The sequence below is a fragment of the Cervus elaphus genome, chromosome 1 (assembly GCF_910594005.1).
Source record: "Cervus elaphus chromosome 1, mCerEla1.1, whole genome shotgun sequence".
NCBI classification, from domain to species: domain Eukaryota; kingdom Metazoa; phylum Chordata; class Mammalia; order Artiodactyla; family Cervidae; genus Cervus; species Cervus elaphus.
This window is the reverse complement of record NC_057815.1, coordinates 59,994,962-60,012,400: the sequence shown is the minus strand read 5'-3', so window position 1 is coordinate 60,012,400 and position 17,439 is coordinate 59,994,962. Positions and strand designations below refer to the sequence as shown.

At 40.6% G+C, this 17,439-nt stretch overlaps 1 protein-coding gene and 1 pseudogene across 2 annotated transcripts in view; both read right to left on the bottom strand.

Moving 5' to 3' along the window:
- Positions 1–17,439, bottom strand: part of LOC122694965 (interferon-induced very large GTPase 1-like) — a 1,416,129-nt gene that overhangs the window by 1,171,479 nt on the left and 227,211 nt on the right. The window lies entirely within an intron of this gene.
- Positions 8,924–17,439, bottom strand: part of LOC122694941 — a 51,413-nt pseudogene continuing 42,897 nt past the window's right edge. Inside the window, exon 3 of the transcript XR_006341283.1 lies at positions 8,924–16,472. The product of XR_006341283.1 is annotated as an interferon-induced very large GTPase 1-like (transcript). The remainder of the gene's footprint in view (positions 16,473–17,439) is intronic.

Sequence of the window (17,439 nt, the reverse complement as noted above, 5' to 3'; positions counted from 1 at the left end):
AGGAAGGAGGGCAGCCTCTAGATGCTGGAAAAGGCAAGAAAACAGACTTTCCTTTAGAGCCTCCAAAAGGAATGCAGCTTTGCCAATTATTTGTGTTTAGTCTCATAAGACCCAATTTTGGACATATCACCTCTAGAACTATAAGAGAATTAACCTGTTGTTTTAAGTCACCAAATCTGTGGTAATTTGTTACAGTAGCAATAGGAAACAAATAGTGGTAGTTCATGGGCAGTGTACTAGGAAAGGTACAATGTCAGAGTATACTGTCCACAATATGTGCTCTGTAAGTTGTACTGAATGTATGATCAAGCTTCAAAAGTGTCATTCCTCTGTATGGTAAAGGGATTTTTGAAATAAATAAGGATGTTGAGAATTCAAGACCAGTATGATGTGATGTGACCATGGAATTTTCTACCAGTCTGTTTCCCTCTAATCTTCAGGCTTCCTTAAACGTGAAAGGCTGAGAGTCTGGAGATGAAGGAAAGAGCACAGGGTTTGCAGTTATCAGGCACAACAAAACTGGAGATGGGGATGTGGATGAAGATGGCATGATTAGGACTTTCCCTTAGTCTGGGAAAGGCATTCGCTGTCAAAAGGGAGATTAGAATATTTTATAAATAAATATGCAAAGAAATAAGATGGAGGTAATAATGCTCTTGACATCCTAAATGGATCTTGTTGTTGTAGTTCAACCACTCAGTTCTGTGTCCAACTATTTGCAGTCCCATGGACTGCCACACAGCAGACTTCCCTGTCCTTCACCATCTCCCAGAGCTTGCTCAAACTCATGTCCATTGAGTTGATGATGCCATCCAGCCATCTTGTCCTCTGTCGTCCCCTTCTCCTCCTGCCATCAATCTTTCCCAGCATCATGGTCTTTTCCAATGAGTCCATTCTTCGCAACAGGTGGTCAAAGAATTGGAGCTTCAGCATCAGTCCTTCCAATGACTAATGAGGATTGATTTCCTTTAGGATTGACTGGTTTGATCTCCTTGCAGTTCAAGGGACTCTCAAGAGTCTTCTCCAACACCACAGTTCAAAAGCATCAATTCTTCGGCGCTCAGCCTTCTTTATGGTTCAGCTCTTACACTCATAATACTGGACTTCCCTAGGGGCTCAGAGGGTAAAGCATCTGCCTGCAATGCAGGAGACCTGGGCTCAATCCCTGGGTCAGGAAGACCCCCTGGAGAAGGAAATGGCAACCCACTCCAGTACTCTTGCCTGGAAAATCCCGTGGACAGAGAAACCTGGTGGGTTACAGTCCATGGGATCACAAAGAGTCGGACACGACTGAGGGACTTCACTTTCACTTCTTCACTTTCTCACCTCCATACATGACTACTGGAAAAACCATTGTTTTGACTATAGGACCTTTGTTGGCAAAGTAATGTCTCTGCTTTTTTTTTTTTTTTTATGCTGTTTCGGTTTGTCATAACTTTTCTTCCAAGGAGCCAGCATCTTTTAATTTCATGGCTGCAGTCACCATCCACAGTGATTTCGGAGCCCAGGAAAATAAAGTCTATCACCATGTCCATTGTTTCCCGATCTATTTGCCATGAAGTGCTGGGGCCAAATGACATGATCTTCCTTTTTTTGAATGTTGAGTTTTAAGCCAATTTTTTCACTCTCCTCTTTCACTTTCATCAAGAGGCTCTTTAGTTCCTCTTCACTTTCTGCCATGAGGGTGGTGTCATCTGCTTTTCTGAGGTTATTGATATTTCTCCCAGCAATCTTGATTCCAGCTTGTGCTTCATCCAGCCCGGCATTTCTCATGATATACCCTGCATAGAAGTTAAATAAGCAGGGTGACAGTATAAAGCCTTGACGTACTCCTTTCCCTATTTTGAACCAGTCCATTGTTCCATGCCCCATTCTAACTGTTGCTTCCTGATCTGCATACAGGTTTCTCAGAGGCAGGTAAGGTGATTTGGTTTTCCAACCTCTTTAAGAATTTTCCACAGTTTGTTGTGATGCACAGAGTTAAAGGCTTTAGCATAGTCAATGAAGCAGAAGTAGACTTTTTCTAGAACTCTGTTGCTTTTTCTATGATCCAGCGAATGTTGGCAATTTGATCTCTGGTTCTTCTGTCTTTTCTAAATCCATCTTGAACATCTGGAATTTGTTGGTTCACGTACTGTTAAAGCCCAGCTTGGAGAATTTTTAGCATTTCTCTGCTAGAGAGGGAAATGAGTCCTACTGTGCAGTAGTTTGAGCATTCTTTAGCATTGCCTTTCTTTGGGATTGGAATGAAAACTGACGTTTTCCAGTCCTGTGGCCACTGCTGAGTTTTTCACATTTGCTGGCACATTTAGTGCAGCACTTTAACAGCATCATCATTTAGAGTTTGAAATAGCTCAGCTGAAATTCCATCACCTCCACTAGCTTTGTTCTAAGGTCTACTTGACTTAGCACTCCAGGATGTCTGGTTCTAGGTGTGTGATCACACCATCGTGGTTATCTGGGTCATTAAGATCTTTTATGTCTAGTACTTCTGTGTATTCTTGGCACCTCTTCTTAATATCTTCTTCTTCTGTTAGGTCTATACCATTTCTGTCCTTTATTGTGCCCATCTTGGCATGAAATGTTCCCATGGTGTTTCTAATTTTCTTAAAGCGATCTCTAGTCTTTCCCATTCTATTGTTTTCCTCTATTTCTTTGCACTGATCACTTAGGAAGGCTTTCTCCTTGCTATTCTTTGGAACTCTGCATTCAGAGGGATGTACCTTTCCTTTTCTCCTTTGCCTTTACCTGCTCTTCTTTTCTCAGCTATTTGAAAGGCCTTCTCAGACAACTGTTTTTTTTTTTGTTGTTGTTGTTGTTGGTTAAATTTTTTTTGTTTTGTTTTTTTCAGTTACAGAGTCTAGGTAGTGATTTCTTTCTTTTTTTTTTTTCATTTATTTTTATTAGTTCAAGGCTAATTACTTTAGAGTATTATAGTGGTTTTTGCCCTACATTGGCATGAATCAGCCATGGATCTAAATGTGTTCCTCATCCTGAACGCCCCGCCCACCTCCCTCCCCATCCCATCCCTCTGGGTCATCCCAGTGCACCAGCCCTGAGCATTTGTCTCATGCATCCAACCTGGACTGGCATCTGTTTCACACTTGGTAATATGCATGTTTTCATGCTGTTTTCTCTGATCATCCCACCCTCGCCTTCTCCCATAGAATCCAAAAGTCTGTTCTATACATCTGTGTCTCTTTTTCTGTCTTGCATATAGGGTTATTGTTACCATCTTTCTAAATTCCATATATATGCGTTAGTATACTGTATTGGTGGTTATCTTTCTGGCTTACTTCACTCTGTATATGGGCTCCAGTTTCATCCATCTCATTAGAACTGATTCAAATGTATTCTTTTTAATGGCTGAGTAATTCCATTGTGTATATGTACCACAGCTTCCTTATCCATTCATCTGCTGATGGGCATCTAGGTTGCTTCCATGTCCTGGCTATTATAAACAGTGCTGTGATGAACATTGGGGTGCACGTGTCTCTTTCAGATCTGGTTTCCTCAGTGTGTATGCCCATAAGTGGGATTGCTGGGTCATATGGCAGTTCTATTTCCAGTTTTTTAAGCAATCTCCACACTGTTCTCCATAGTGGCTGTACTAGTTTGCATTCCCACCAACAGTGTAAGAGGGTTCCCTTTTCTCCACACCCTCTCCAGCATTTATTGCTTGTAGACTCTTGGATAGCAGCCATTCTGACTGACATGTAATGGTACCTCATTGTGGTTTTGATTTGCATTTCTCTGATAATGAGTGATGTTGAGCATCTTTTCATGTGTTTGTTAGCCATCTGTATGTCTTCTTTGGAGAAATGTCTGTTTAGATCTTTGGCCCATCTTTTGACTGGGTCATTTATTTTTCTGAAATTGAGCTGCAGGAGTTGCTTGTATATTTTTGAGATTAATCCTTTGTCTGTTGCTTCATTTGTTATTATTTTCTCCCATTCTGAAGGTTGTCTTTTCACCTTGCTTATAGTTTCCTTTGTTGTGCAAAAGCTTTTAAGTTTCATTAGGTCCCATTTGTTTATTTTTGCTTTTATTTCCAATATTCTGGGAGGTGGATTTCCAATATTCTGTGATGTGGCTCAGACAACTGTTTTGCTTTTTTGCATTTTTTTTTCTTGGCGCTGATCTTGATCACTGCCTCCTGTACAATGTTAAAAACCTCCATCCATAGTTCTTGAGGCACTCTATTTATCAGATCTAATCCCTTGAATCTATTTGTCACTTCCAGTGTAAGGGATTTGTTTTAGATCATACCTGAATTGCTTAGTGGTTTTCCCTACTTTTTCTTCAATGTAAGTCTAGTTATAATTACTAAGATGTATTCCCAACCATAGAACACTTCTGACACTAAAAATGTGGGTTTTCCCTACCAAACAGTTCTCTAACTATGTGCAGATACCAACTGGGTGTCCTACAATTGATTCAATTCTGACACTAACTACCTGGAGTTAGTTCAGACCTCCCTTGTTAAGGGCTCAGCCCCACAAGACTGCCTTCCCACTTTAGATAGCAATTGCAAATATTGGGTCCCTAGTTACCCACAATTTATCTGACTTGTCTTAAAATTTTGGATTCCCATGACCCTCTCTTCTAGTTTGATAATTTGCTATGACAACACATGGAAATCAGGGACTTTTCTTATTTACAGCCTAATATATATAGGATATACAGTTATGTATCCTTATAAAGGATGTTAGAAAATATATAAATGAAGAACCTTATTAAGAGGCAAATAATATGAGGCACGGAGGTGTCCTGAATACAAGGGCTTCTGGGATTATGGAGGTTGGGGTACACCACCTTTCTGCATATGGTACTGTTCACCACCCTAGAAGCTCTCCAAACTCTTTCATTTACAGTTTTGCGGAGGTCCCATGACATAAGCATGATTAAATCATTGGCAACTGGGGATTAACTCAGTTTCTAGTTCCCCTCCTGGAGGTGTGAGGGGATTTGGCGCTGAAACTTCCAACCCTCTAATCACATCATTTCTTTGGCAAGCAACCTCCATCCTGAAACTATCTAGGGGGCTCATACAGAGTCACCTCATTAACATAAACTCAGGTATTCTCCACAGGGACTTTTTAGGAGTAACAAAAGAGGCTCCTCTCATCCCTGTAACTCATGAAGTTCCAAGAATTCTAGGAGCTCTGCTCCAGAAACCTAGACAAAGGCTGGATATATCTTTATTATTATATCACAATATTGCACTAGTTAATAGTGAGAAGTAATTGAAAACATCCCCTGGAAGCAGTCCCTTCCTTTTCCAGAAAAGACTCATCTGTGTTGTCGGTTCATTTCTTCTCTTGCCCCTCTTCCTCATTTTTCTTCATCTGTGTGTAACCTGGTCATTGAGTGAGCAGGACTCAGTGGTGTATAATTGGAGTATTCCTTTATTTATCTCTACTGTTGCTTGCCACCATGTTATTTTTGTTCTCCCCACCCCCATTCCTGGTAATATTTTTGGGAAAGTGACTTTTTTAGTCAGTTTTGGTATTAGAATATCTACAGTCTTAGGCATTAAAAAGTTTAGTCCTATCTACTATCAAAACTTCCATCTCTCATTAAATCCTAAGCTGGCTCCTTGACCACCTTTCACCACCTCCATCAAGTTCAGGCCTGATTTACAATTTCATAGAACAAGAGGGAGTAAGTATGTCATGGCCTGTTTTCTTTTTCTCATTTCTTTACTTCCTTTCCTCCTCCTACTCTCATTATTTGGTTTGAGGGATGAGAGCTAAAGGGTAGCTGTGGTGCTATCTGTGATTGTTCTTTTAGTTGTTGAACACACAATAGGGGCTTCTTGCGGTTGTACTTTTGTGGAGTCTTCAGAATGCCCCCATACACTTAATGACCTGATAGTGTACTGTTTGCTGACCCTTTTTGCTGACATCCCAGGGTAAGTTCTTTGACTTTCCCCTCATTCCTGCTTTTGGCAGTATATTTCCAGTTGTCTCTGCTGAAGTGGGCGGTGGGAGCGGTGGGGCATGGGAGGGATGAGGGGGGATGGGCCATGGGCGGGGTGGGACGTGGGAGGGGTAGGGAGAGCCGGAAGGTGGGAGGGGCATGAGGGGGTTGGGGTGGAGCGTGGGCATGGTGTGGCAGGGCTGTGTCTGGGAGAGATGTGGAAGGGGTGAGGAAACTCTGTTGGGCAGAGGATCCAATCTGTATCCCATGGACCTTGGAGAAATTGACCATCTTATTCAGGAGTAGAGGACTCTAGTGATCATGAGCAGATAGCCCCAGCCTCCATGTTAACTACCATTATTGCTGTTTACTGGAGCGTGCTCAAACTCAGTGATGCTATCTAACCGTCTCATCCTCTCCTGCCTTCTCCTTTTGCCTTCAATCTTGATATCTCCTCCAAATGAAAAGACATATAAGTCTGTCTTAAATCCCTATGGATTTAGAGATGACAGAAATAATTAGTCCATAATAGTCTGTAATACACTTCATTCACATAGAGACCTAAGTGAAAATATTCTTAGTGCAAATTTCCATCTTTTTTAAAGCACGTGCTGGTGCTCAGTCATGTCCAACTCTTTGTGGCCTCATTGACTGTGGCCCATGAGGCTCCTCTGTCTATGGAATTTTCCAGGAAAGAATACTGGAATGGGTTGCCATTTCCTTCTCCAGGGGATCTTCCCAGCCTAGGGATTGAATTTCACCATCTCCTTTATCTCCTGCATTGGCAAGTGAGTTCTTCACCATTGGTGCCACCTGAGAAGCAACTCACATCATATTTGTGTTCTTTATCTTGTCCTAGAATCCATCACTCTCCTAGCCCTATTCCTGCAGGACTTGTCCTCTCTTGCTTAAATCACTCTGGAAATTCCCTATGTCTGTTGATGTGATGACCCCCAATTCCCTTGTTTCTGTGATCCACATTTTCAGAGACTCTGAGAGACTCTTTCTACTGATCATGTGAACCTTACCTCTGGTGACCTTACAGTGCTGACCATCTCTAATCCCTGTGACCTACACTGGGCCCTGCCTCTCCCACCTTTGATGACTATATGATTCTCATCCCTATGAACTCTATCACCCTACTCCAGTGTTCCTAAGATCTCCCTCACTGACCTCAACCCATTGACACTTTGATCCTGACCCCACGTTGATGGCACTTTACTCTCCACTACTATCACAGAAAACCACTTTCATATGTTTCCATCTACCTTCATTCCCAACTTATGTCTAGCCATTTTGTAGGGAACTCAATACCATCTCTGAATTACATTTAGTAATCACTCTGCCTAAGTGCCTGAGGAATTGATAAAAAATTATTTGTTTATACACAAGAATTTTGCCCGAAAATCAAAGTTAATTATAATGCTTCTTAGTTAAAAGTTGAATGGGCTTATTGAACAAATATGAAAAGCATTGAACAAATGTTAACATTGCACAGTTATCAAGGATGCTGTGATATCAGAGACCCATGGTATATTGTGCATGGGTTCTGTTTTTATCACTATTTCAACTTTATCCTATTCGGAGGCTCCTCCAACTCTCAGTGAGACTATTTTTAAAGAACAAAAGGAAAATCCATCTATTCAAGAACATCTGCTTTCTATATAGGTTTTCTGTGTCATGATTTCTTCTAGAGACGTGATCATTTAACTTGAAACTGAAGAGTATGCTTGGGGCACAAAGATAGCAGAGTGAGCACTCCTGTCTCCCAGCTCCAAGTCCTTTGATTGTTCTTCTTTGTACTGTATGTTTTCATACAGGCTGTGGAGGGGTAGAGAGTGTACCCTTAAATGGAAGCCAGTGAATGGCCCTATGTGAGATATAAGTAACTTTTTTCTTTGCATCAGGATTCCTTCAGATCATCAGCTTTGAGAACCTAGCATAAGTCATTGTTTCAGAAGGTATAGATTTGCAGAGTGGAGATTTCCTCCCCTCTCAGGTCCTTGGTTGGCTCCAGCATGTTCTTTTTTATTTCTGATCATGACTCTACGGCTCAAATAGTGTGAAAAGTCACAAAGGTGCTTGATTTGGAGATAAGCATTTTCTTACATTTTAATATACAGAAACATTTCTTATTGAATTATCACTATGGTTTAGTCACTAAGATGTGTCTGACTCTTGTGACCCCATGGACTGTAGCTAGCCAGGCTCCTCTGCCCACGGGATTCTCCAGGCAAGAATACTGGAGTGGGTTGCTATTTCCTTCTCCAGGGAATCTTCCCGACCTTGGAATCGAACCCAGGTCTCCTACATTGCAGGCAGACTCTTTACGACTGAGCTATGAAGGAAGCCCCGACCTGGTCCACAGCCGTGATTAAAATGGCCCTTTTTCCCTGGTCATGAATCTTGTTCCATAAACGGGTCCTTCTCAGACTTGTACAGAGCTCTAGGCCGTGAATACCTAAACTCCTGTGAGTTTTTTCTTTACCTTTTCTAAAAAACATGCACAGGCAAGTGCCAAAGTGCCCAGGAAGAAGAGAAAAATGGTTAAATTACAAAAAGTTGTTTAATTTCTATTTTTCATATTTGTTTAATATTGTTTCCCGAATTGATGCAGGCTCTATCCTGGCCAAGTTTCTGATTTTTTATTTTTTATTCCTATAATAGAATAGCTGTAAATGGCATTACATTTGAGAATTGGAAATCTTGAATTTCCTATGAATGTTTTTGCATTCAAGCATTAATAACTCACAATTTAAGAGAGTGAAAAAAATACACATAGAAATGAAAAGAATTTGTAACTTCCAGTGAATAACTGTATATTGATAAAAATATTCATATAGTTATTCTATAGATTTTGTAGCAGTCTGCAATGATTTTAATTTCCCTCTATGAAAATGACTTTCTTGAAGCTTTATATAATATTACATATTTAAAAATTACATATTTAAAAATAAAAACATTCAGAATAATAATATAAAATATTCTGTTGGGCTTTTTAATGGACTTCATTTGATTTTATCATGTACTCATGTATATCAGTTATCTGTTTTTAAAGAAGAAGGAATTGAGGCAAAGAAAAATAAGGTTCTCACTCAAGAAATCTTCAACTCTTGCTATGATTGATTTAGTTCTAGATGTTTCGTTTGAAAAAACCTGATACAAGGAAGGTTTTCATTCTGAGTGGGTGGTATTTTAGGCTTGTTCTGGTGATGTGCCTTCTTTGTTTAGATACTGAAACTCTTATCTGGTCATTGAGTATTACTTTTTTTTCAAGTCATCAAGCACCTCTTGCTTTGTGATTTTCTTCCAGGCACCAGGAATTTCACCTTTACTGATAAATTTGTTCTGATATTTTTCTTCTAGCTTTGATCTGAAGTGACAGACAAACCATTTCCAGTATGGCTGGGTAGATGTGTCTGGGGTGATGCTCCATGTGGCATACTCCCCTCCTGCTCCTCGATAGGTCTTATATGGGATTCTCCTGCCATCTTTCAAAATAAAATTACAATCACTTGCTACTAAACTAGTACAGTAATTAAGGGCAAAATGGTCTGTTTGATACCACACCCATCCACCGAGGGCCTGTGGACGGTGGAAGGAAACACTGTGGTCTCCTTCATGGGTAGGGATTGTGTTCGTACAAACTGCTTTACAGAAGGGACACTGTTTCCAGCAGCCACAGAGATGTTCAGAGAGCATTTTCTGGATTTCAGGAATCATTTCTCCTACAAGTCTAGACAAATAGTCCTGTTCTACCTTCTTCATTTCAGGATCCAAAGCTTTACTCATGGCCTCTTTGATAAACTCGATATCTTTTATCTCCTGGTGTTCAATGCTTATTAAGTCTTTTCGTGGAAAGATCAAGGTACTCCCCAGGTGATCACAGAACAAATCTAACCACCCGGACACTGTGCTGCTTTTATCTTTAGCTATTGCTGTAGATGCATGTATAGCTGAGAGGATGGCATTCTTCATGTCATCGAAACTCATTTGTAGAAAAGTCTTTATTTTTTTACTTCCTGTGTCAGAAAAATATCTTTTAACATGGTTTTCAATGTAATTCTTAAAAAATGATTCTGGCTGATGAAGGTACTGCCAGTAGTTATCAAAATTTTCCTCTTCTGCCAGAGAGATGAGAATGTGTTTCTCCAGGTTAGCTCTGTTTTCATTGAATGCCCGGCAGGTGGTTCGAATGTCCCCAGCAATTTTGAGGGCCATGTTTTTCCTTATGGTGCTGGAGACAGCAGGTGTGAGTTTCTTCCAGAGAAAATCAACAAATGTTTTAATTGAAGTTGCTCCTTGACAAGAGATCTTAAAGCTCATGAAGAAATCATCTTTCTTGCTTTGCAGATAGTTTACAGGATCATTTGCCCTCTTGAATGCCTTGTGCATCTCCTTAAACTTCACTGATGCTCTTTGGAATAAACACAATGATAAATCTATTTCATATTTTTTTGTCAATGTGTATCTTTTCTGAGTGTGTACAGATTTCACCTCCTCATCTATTATTCTCAGGATTTCATGGAAATAAGTTGTATTGTAATCATGCTTTTGCTGAGATATTTTGTTAACAGTTTCATTAACTTTTGAAATAATGTGGTCAGTAGTCATATTTATGGAGTGTATATCTTGGTACTCTATTGTCATTGTAAAGTGTCCCCAAGATTTCTTGTTCATCTTAACATGTTTGTCATAGTTGATTTCAAACTCTTCTCCAGAATAGTTTTTCAGTATGATTGCCATGTCTTTTTCATTTTTGAAATAATCAAAAAGGATGTTTTCAGAATCCACTTCAATTTCAGGCTCTTTGGCTGGAGGGTGACTTGAGGACACATCATAGACCCATTTTTCCCAAAGTGGGTTGAATTTCTCATGGAGCTCTTCCTCACTCAATTTGGTGCCATTTAGCATTAAAGCCAAATTCCGGCTTTTTTCCAATAATTCCTTTTCATAATCTGACTTTTTCTTATCCAGTTTTTCTTGATTTTTTTTAAGGCTAATGAGTTCTTCAGCTTTTATTACACTTTCTGTAATTAGTGACTCTTTAAGGTAATTTAGCTTATTTTCAAAATTTCCTTTCCATTGTATCAATACTTGACTATCTAGATCATCATTAAAATATTTTTCAAGTTCTTGTTTGATGGCTTCATATTTCTCTGTAACTGGATCCTCCAGTGTGTGTGTTACCAGTGTCTGGATTTTTCCATTCTGAATCTGGATGATCAACTGGTCCTGTAAGCTCCACACGTGACTCCTCAGCTCCCATGTCCAGTAATTATACTTGTTTTCCAGTTTGCTCATGGCCATGGCCTCTTGAGTATTCCTGAAACTGAAAATAAAGTTCTCACTCAATAGGGCTCTCCACAAATCTTGAACTCGGAGTTTTACATCTGATATCTTCACGATTCTTCCCCTAGATTCCTGTTGGGCAGTCCCAAGAATTCTGCTTTTTAGTTCCTGAACATTGTGGCTGTAGCAAGGATTGGGAGGGGCCATTGGGGGATTGCCATCCCAGAGGTGAGCAAAGTAGTAGACGTGGGTATTGACATCAAATGTAATGACATCACTAAAACAGGTTACGTCGGAGCACTGCTCTTCTTCAGCTGCTAATGCTGCCATTTCGTCCAATCTCTGCTCAAGCCGCCTTCTTCCTTCCATAGTTTCGTCTTTAGCTGCAACTTCCCCTACATTCTGATGGACAAAGAGGCAACTGGGAGAGATTTTTACTTGTTTCATCCTCAGAAAAGCTTGGACAACTATTTGCAGAATATCTTGCATTTCTGATGGATTTTCCCCCATAATATTGATCAGAGTCAAGTTTCCAAGTCCGATGACAAAGGTTGCCAACTCATTGTCATGATTTTGGAACTTGTTGCTGAGTTCTGGGGCTCGAAGTCCTTCTGTGTCCACAACAAGCACAAAGTCAAAGCCAAGTTCAGCTGTGAATGTCTCCTCCACTTTCAGAAGCTGCATGTAGGCCCCCCGAGTACACCTCCCAGCACTGACAGTGAACTGCAGCCCAAAAAGGGCATTCAGCAGGGTGGACTTCCCTGAACTCTGCAGGCCAAGGACAGAGAGAACAAAGAGCCGCTTGTCTCCAAGTTTCTCAGAGAGCTTGTCAAAAACAGCTGCCACCCACTTCAGGGGCACATATGAAACATCCCCATCCATCAGCTCAATGGGAACACCAGATATCATCAGATCTGCAGCAATGTGGGGAAAGGAGAGAAATAGTGTATCTTTCATGGGTGAAGCTTCTTCCAGAGCTTCATAGATCTGGCCAGCTTCTCTGAGAATGTGCTCAACTCCCAAGGTACAGTCATTAATCTCTCTGGAAATAGCTTCTATGTCATTTTGCCTGAGTTTCAGAGAGCTACTCTTTGTGGCCTCTTGCTTTTCTTTTTGAACCAATGCCTTTTTCTTCTCATTTAGGTTTTGCAAGTGTCCTGCAGTCAGGTTGTCCAAAGCTACATTCAGCCAGTGGAGGAAGTAGAGTTTGGTGTGAGTTTCTGAATGATTTTGGAGAATTTCAAGGACAGAACGCATTAAAGTATTGAGAGGAAAGGCTTTTCTCAACTGTTCCTGTCTTATCATTTGTTTCTCTGTCTCAGTCTCACTTTTGTGTTGTTCAATGCTGCGATTCCCCTTTTCTCTCAGATGATACAGTTCTTTGTCCTTTTCACACCAACGTTGCCACAGTTTTCCCTGAAGAGGTAGTAAGTTTTCCTTGACCTGATGTATTTCCATTTCTCTCAATATGGTCATTGAAGCCTCTGCCTTTTCTTTGGCTTCCTTACAATCTCTCTGGTCTTCATCAATAAGCATTCCTTGCTTGCGAGCAACTTGGGCACAGTTCTCCAAGCTGAGTGCAGTGTTAGAGAGCTTCAGCAAACGTCCGATTGTAGTTGTGAGCTCCCCTATTAATTCTGCCTCATTTCTGTTCCTGATCCCAATTCTCACTCTTGAGCCAGATTTATCGACTGTGCCTTCTCCTTTATCATCAAGCAAAAAGATTAAAGGTTTTGTTGACTGACACATGTCACTGACTATTTTTCGGTTTCCTTTATTGTCATCAGAAGTTGACATGAGGACCACAATTATGGAAGAGACTTCGTGCAAAAAGGCGAGTTGCTTCTCATGTTCCTTTGCATCTCCATGAAGATTGGTAAAGGTCAAGCAGTTGTCAAATATGTCCTGCTCTTCCCCCCGAGGACAGAACCAGGTGACTTCCACCACTCCTCCCATCAAGATACAGTCTCTGTTGCTGCCTTTGCAATGTCGGTGAAAAAAGACATCATGTTTGCGTTCACTGAGAAGGCAGTTCATGATCTGAGATTTGGAGACAGAGAAGCCATTTCCAACTCTAATGAAGGACACAATGGGGACAGAAACATGACACATCCGGTGATTCTTGTAATTCTCCTTCTTCTCATTTATTGATTTCCCTACTTGCTGCCAGCTCCTTCGAATTTGACTGAGAGACCAGAGAGAGAATTCAATTTGAGCATTGCAAGGATTAGGTATGAGAAGGGGGAGTGCAAACTGACAAATGGAAAGTTTGTCCAAAATATATTGTCTGGCAAAATGATCTGCACAGTGAAGAATTGCCATCTGAATATCCATAGGGTGAACATAGGGTCTGACATTAGTGGCTGCTGAAGGTTTAGTAGGACTAACACTTTCTTCAGGTAGATCTTCATATGGATCAAAAGCCCCCTTTTTTTGGTTTGAGGTGCTTGAATAGACTTGGTTCTCTGTGTATTCTTCATGTTTGATGATCAGGTATCTCAGCCCATAATCCAGCATCAATAGCTTCTGTAGGAAATAGAAGGGAAGTTCTCTTTCAGAGCAGGGCTGGGTGTTGTACACAGAAGTCTTATGGATCAGTTGGAAGTTAGCTCTGCTCATTTTTCTTGGGTAGAAACATTCTAGGCCTAGACGCTCAAGTAAGTCTCGGAAGGCTTCATTTTCTATGACTTCTTCCTTTTTATTTTCATTATCGTGTGGTTCATGGGGCTCTTTCTTTTCATGGAAAACACTTTGCAATTGTTTTCTCACCTCTTCCACTTGCAATGAAGAGACAGTGGCCTCATAATTCCCATCAATGAGCAGTCTCAAGTCTTTTTCTAGGTTTTCCCAAACATGATCTCCAGGTTTGTTGAGGACATGGACAACTTCTTTAGTCAAAGATTGTCCCATCTGATGTTTGATCAATGCCAAGCGTTTTTTTTTCTCCTCTGGAGAAAGAGCTTTAATGCCCACTGTTGCTGTCAGACCTGTGAGCACCAGGAATGCCTGAGCCCTGTAGTTGCAAATATTTTTGAGCTCTTGGTATTTATTTTGCACAGTTTGCATTTTGTCCAATAGGAAGTCTAACTCATCATGCCCCAGGAGATACTGAAATATATTGTCATCCACATGATATCCTGCACCAGATGCTATCAAAAGTAGCAAGATGTATGTGTCTGGCTTCCCTGTTTCTCGGAGGTATTTCAAGAAGCAACCAAGAGACAAGCTGACTTCATAAGTCAGCTTTCTTTGAGCTTCCTCCATTTCCTCTGTGGATTCAGTTTTGGCCGTTGCTTCCCTAAGTTCATTCTGTGCTTTTTTATATATTTCAATTAACTCAGAAAATTGGGTGATATGGACATTGTCTTCCTTTGGTTCTGACTGAAATATCCACTGCATAATGGAATGACCCTGAGGAAAGTTTGTTACTTTATAGATGTGAGGATCTAAAAGACTGCTCAACTGAGATTTAATAAATTTGGTTTCAGAAATGGATTTTTTTTTGCAAAAGTTGACAGTGTTTACCAGAAAATTCTGCAGACCCCAGTCTTTGAGGCATATATTAGTCCAAATGGTATAACTTTCAGTTTTTTGACTCAATCTTTGCATGAAATATATCAGCCTTTTAAGTTGTTCTTCAGGATCAAAAACTTTCCACGATTTCACATACTCTAGGAAAATCCTAGCCTCCTTCTCAAGAATTCTTGAGAATTCTTCTCCCTCCTGGTTCTGGGCAGTGAGTACAGTCAGAGCAGTGTAGATGTCTTTCAGGCAGTTAGCTACTTTAAGAGGATCCTTAAAATCATTTCTGTGGCTAGAGAGGACAATGTCCCAAACAGGTACCAGCTGAAGTCCACGGTCAATGACACACCAGGTTTGATTATTGGCAACTAGACCTTTTGTCCAGTCAGAAAGGCTATTTGCTTCTGGTGGGCCACCTGTCTGGGCCACAGATAATTGGACTTTGGTTTGGAGATTTTGGAAGGTTGTTCTCCGAGAGGCTTTTTTTGAATGAGAGTCTGACATATCCACACCTGTAGCAATGTTCACTCCAAAGCCGCTGTAACTGTCGCTTATGTAAATAGCCAGAGCCTCTGCTGCTTGCTGTTTCACTTCTGCCAGCTGCTCTTTTTGGAAACCCTCTGAAATAGCTTTCCACCAGTAGATTCCTCCCAGGTGCAGCGGGCCCTGGTTAGCATGAGACCCAAACCTCTGGAAGAAGGCTTCAGTCCTATGCCTCAGCAAGAATAGTTTGTCTGGGTCTTCTGACTGAACGAAAAGGTCTTCAATGCATTTTAATTCCTGGAGAGCAGCATTGGAAAGTTGGAGCTGATCAGTGGGAAAGATGCAGGAGGCCAGAGGGATATAGCTGAACTTGGTTGAGCAGAAATAAGAGTGTTTGGAATGTGACTGTTTTATTTTCTTGGATTCTGAATGCATGCTCTGATCCATACCAGCTTCCAGGCTAATTCCCCAACTTCCACCTTTTGCTAAGGCAGTTATACTGAAGCCCAGCTTCTCTAGAATCTGAGTGAACATGGATTCTTCTTGAGATGATGTAAATTCCTTTGTTTCCATCCGTGTACCCTGCTCAGGGCCACGGAGTACAAACTCCTTGGGGACACAGAGTAGCTCCTCTTTCTTCTCTATAAGACATCTTTGGTCACTGGTTTTGTAAATTCCCTGTAGGGCTAGTCCTCCAGATGCATGTCTCACCAGTTCTCTATCTGAAAGATTTTTCCTGTGAGAAAATGCCCCTTCCATGTGGTTGAGTTGTCTCTGCATATCTTCCATGACTTCTCCAAGGGGCATTTCAGGAGATGGCCAGAACTCTTTGGGGATCTCCATTGTTTGCCTCAGTGCTGCTTTCTTTTTCCTCACTGCCTCTTCCTGTTGTTGCCTCCCCTCTGACAGCATTTCTCTTTGTTCCTGCAGTGACTGTTCTGCCTCCTTCTGCCTTTTCTTTAATGATTCCACCCAAGACTCCTATAACTCTGAAAGAGTATTTGAGTGTGACAGGTTAAGCAGTTTCTCCAGGGCCCTTTTCTCCCAGGAATGTTGCACCTGGCATTTCAGCTTCTGAAGGTCTTTTTCTTCTAGGTGTTGTAAGGCATGGGCAGAAGTCACACCCAGGTGTTCCTGCAGCTTTGACAACTAGTACTCAACTGCCAGTCTTACTTTTTGAGCATCTCTTGGAGATCTTGCCTATTTTCGCCTCTAAACGGGTTCATTAGCCATAGACTCTGCTGTATCCATGGCTGTGGGAAGAAAAGACACTCAGTTAGCCTGTGGCATGTTAATATGCAGAATTCTGTGATTAATTTGCATAAATCTGTTGCTTTTGTATACACTAATAATGAACTATAGAAAAAAAAGTCAGGGAACAATCCCATTTATGATCACACTAAAAAGAATAAAATACCAGGGAATAAACTTAACAGAGAAGGTGAAAGACTTATATTCTGAAAACTATAAACACCAATTAAGGAATTTGAAAATGATAAAAAGGAATGGAAAGATATCCTGTGTTCCTTGATTAGAAGGATTAATGTTGTTAAAAATGTCCATACTATTCAAAGCAATCTATAGATTTAATGCAATCACTATCAAAATACCCAGGACACTTTCACAAAAGTAGGACAAAATGATTCTAAAAATTTTTTGAAACCCCAAAAGACTCAATTGCCAAGGCTGGCTGGAGAAAAAAAAAAATAGCTGAATGTATCATGTTCCTTATTCAGACTATACTACAAAGCTACATTAATCAAAAGAGCATGACATTGGCATAAAAGCAAACACATAGATCAATGGAACAGAGTAGAGAGCCCAGAAATAAACCTACACACTTATGGTCAATAATCTATGACAAAAGAGGTGAGAAAACAATGGAAAAAAGATAATTCCAATAAGTGGTGCTGGGAAAATTGGATAGGTACATTAAAAGAATATTAGGAAAAAATAAGCAAAGAATAAATTGACGTTTCTCCAAGGAAGACATACAGATGACCAACAGGCACATGAGAAGTCACTCAACATTGTTAATTGTTAGGGAAATGCAAATCAAAGCCATAATGAGGTATCATATGACCAATCATAATGGCCATCATTATATAGTCTACAAATAATAAATGCTAGAGAGGATGTGCAAAAAGGGTACCATTGTGTACTGTTGCTGAGAATTTAAGTTGGTTTAGCCACTATGGAAAGGTTTGTAGAGTTTCCTCA